Source organism: Octodon degus, unplaced genomic scaffold (genome assembly GCF_000260255.1).
Source record: "Octodon degus isolate 3935 unplaced genomic scaffold, OctDeg1.0 scaffold00397, whole genome shotgun sequence".
NCBI classification, from domain to species: Eukaryota; Metazoa; Chordata; class Mammalia; order Rodentia; family Octodontidae; genus Octodon; species Octodon degus.
The window spans coordinates 395057-398239 of record NW_004524973.1 but is presented as its reverse complement, the minus strand read 5'-3'; positions in this window follow the sequence as shown (position 1 = coordinate 398239).

Sequence of the window (3183 nt, the reverse complement as noted above, 5' to 3'; positions counted from 1 at the left end):
ATATATTTGGCTCAGAAAAGAAAAGGAATAGAACCAGTTCCATTTCAGGGGAACACCAAGATTTCAATACAAGCACTAATGTGGCCACATGAAGAAGGCACCGAATTCTGCCAGCCACCTAAATGGGCTTGGAAGCAGAATTTTCCTCAGGGCTTCCTCGTGAGGTCGGGCCCAGCTAACTAGTAGATTTCAGCGACTCTTAAGTAGCAGTAGAAAACTAAGACAGAGGAATAGCTGTTATTGCTCTGTTGCATGTCTTGTGCTTCATGTAATTCTCTGCATTATCTAACCTACTGGGGAGGACGAAGAACAATTTCTGACTCAGTCATAACCACCTGCAGCTTTGAGGTGTAAATTGGAATAAGGCAAAGAAAGGCACAGTGTAGAGTTCGAATATTGTGTGGCAAAGATTAACTGCAGGATTTAGCCAGAGCAGACTGATGACATGGAGAGAAACAACAAAGGACACTGGCAGGTTACCTGGTGTTACACTCCCAGAAAAGAGCTGGGATGCTAGAAGCTGGTACTTGCTGGAAGATTAGAAGTCAAATACATTTGTTCCTTTGCCTATATACAGTGTCCCTTCACTGCCTGTCCTTTCAATGAGGTGGGCTTCTCAGTTCTAGGGTCCTCCTGTGGGGAACAGCAAAGACGCAAAGCCAAGGGCTTGGTAGATGGTTGCTCTCAGTTAAACTGAAAGAAGTTGCTAGGGAAAATGGTTCCATGTGATAGACACTGAGGTTTTGATGTCTGATCAATGTGTTCCTATGTCAGCCAGGTCTGTAGTACAATCAGACTTCTAAGACGGTAATTTACAAGGTGTGTCTGAGCACGCTTGCATGAAAACACTGTGAGGACTATATTGGATTAGTTTGCTGAATTCACACACCTACAATATTTAAATGGCAATGGAATACCCATGTCTGGGGCCGGGGAGATAGCTCAGGAGAATAAGTGCTTGTCTGGCAAGCGCAAGGGCCTGAGTTCAATCCCCGGTTCCACCAAAAAAAAAAAAAACAACAACAAAAAAAAAAAAAACCAGGATACTCATATCTGACAAAGCTAAACAAAAAACGGGGATATAAATGAAGCACCACTTTGTATCTGTAGATATAAAATAGGATAGATATACACTTATTTTCTCTTAATTCAATGAGAAGAAAGATTTGTACTCATAGTGTTTTGACAGGATATCATGTCTGCATCTTGTACTATGAATAACCACTATGAAGAAAACGGTATGCAATATATTAATTATTGGAACTGTCCTACTAATTGGTTTGGAAACTGTCTCATTGCTATTTGTTTCTCAATAAAATTAATTTTAAAAAAAGAAAAAATCTTTGAAGGCTGGAGAGATAACTAAGCAGTCTAAGTGCCTGCCTGGCAAGCAACTGCATGCCATGTCAGCCCCAGAACCTTGAGCATCCCATGCTGGCCAACCGAAACCAGGCTTAGTGGGGCATGCCTATATTCCCAGTGCTGGGGAGGCTGAGACAGGAGGATCACTACAGGGATGAGCTGTGTAGTGATATGCTATACCAAATAAGAAAATAAATAATATTGAAAAAGCAAAACCCTTTCAAGAAACCATTACAAGCCACTAGGGTTAAGATCTGGCTTCATGATACAACTGATTCTGGGAAAAGGGATGAACCTATTAAAAAGGAACAAAGAAGGACAGGAGAGGGAGTGAGGAAAGAGATATGTCTATGTATATAAGCAGGATGGTTTGGAGAACCGTACTGCAGATTTGTGCTGGTCTATGGAAAGGAGCAGTTAATGCTTAATTTGTTTAATCTCTTTTTTCAATTGTTGGTACTTTTTTTCTTCATTTGTTTCTTTTTTCTTTCTTGTAGTGTTTCATGCATATATCTGGTAATATGAACAATTAATTTGAAAACAACATTGAACTGCAGCAAATACTGTGAAATTCAGATAATTTTGTTAGGTGAAATTCTGTATCACTTGTGAGTTTTCTGTTTTAATACTATTTAGTACTTCCTTGAAAAAAAAAAAGATCTGCCTTCAGAATTTTCTATACTAGGTCAGCTGCTTAGTGCCTCAATGATCCCTGTAACCTCAGTGCTTCCCACAGTGGATGGAATATGGGGAAATTCTGACTCATATCCCACTACCTGCTTCTCAAGAGCTTCTACTACCTGTTTATTGCAGACTCAGAATCGACATCAGACAGTCTAATAAACTCTCTGTCTGAAGTATTCTGTGGATGTACCTTTGCAATTCACATAGGCTTTGCAAATGAAAAGTGATCGATGCACCAAACTGATTAAAAATTAACAGGACAAATTAATGAGTGAATACAAGTGTGTTAATGTAATGAGGTGTTTAGTTGAAAAGCATGACTGTTTAGGAAAAGAGGATCAACCAAGTCTGCACATCTGAAAACATCATTTTCAGTTACAGGCATGTGAGCTCCAACAGAAGGACTCAGTTCCTCGGATTTCACACCTAGTCTTATTTTCCCTTCTTTTTCTTAGTCCATTTCTTTGTATTCTCATCCTCATTCCTCTCTTTTGAACAGCAACTGTATTTTATGCAGAAAACAGTTCAGAATTAATGTCTACTTTGTGAATTTCCAATGAGATGCTTGTGGAGAAGGCCCATGTGCATACTCTTTATCACACCCTTGATATGAAACATGACAGGCATTACTGAGAGTTTGCCAAATTAAGGGATTTCATGCTGAAGCACTTATGGTAAAACGCTGAATTCCAATGTGGAGGCAGACGAATAGAGAAGAGTAGAAGCTTCCCGTATAGGTGCCATCCCTAAGGCTTTGGGAAGTCACATGTCCTGGAGACACTTCTAGAAGCTAGAAGCATTTCCAGAGGCTACATGCTGGAGAAGTAGAAGTCTGATGCGTGTGTCTACATACCATGGACAGCATACTTTCCGTACACAGAACCTTGTCACTCCAACATGTTCCGGAACCCAGTCATAATATTTGTAATTTCAAATCTGTCATCCTCAAACAGAATGTTAAATAATGAATAGTTTTAATAGTAGGAAAGAAAGCAAGAGACAGGAAAAGGGATATTGTGGGACTGTCCTGCTTCAAGGTTGTATATGGTGAGATTTTTGGACTCATGTGCAAACATGAGAAGTATAGAATTCTTTATCCTATTTTTAAAATATAATCTAATTTTTAAATGTTTTTTA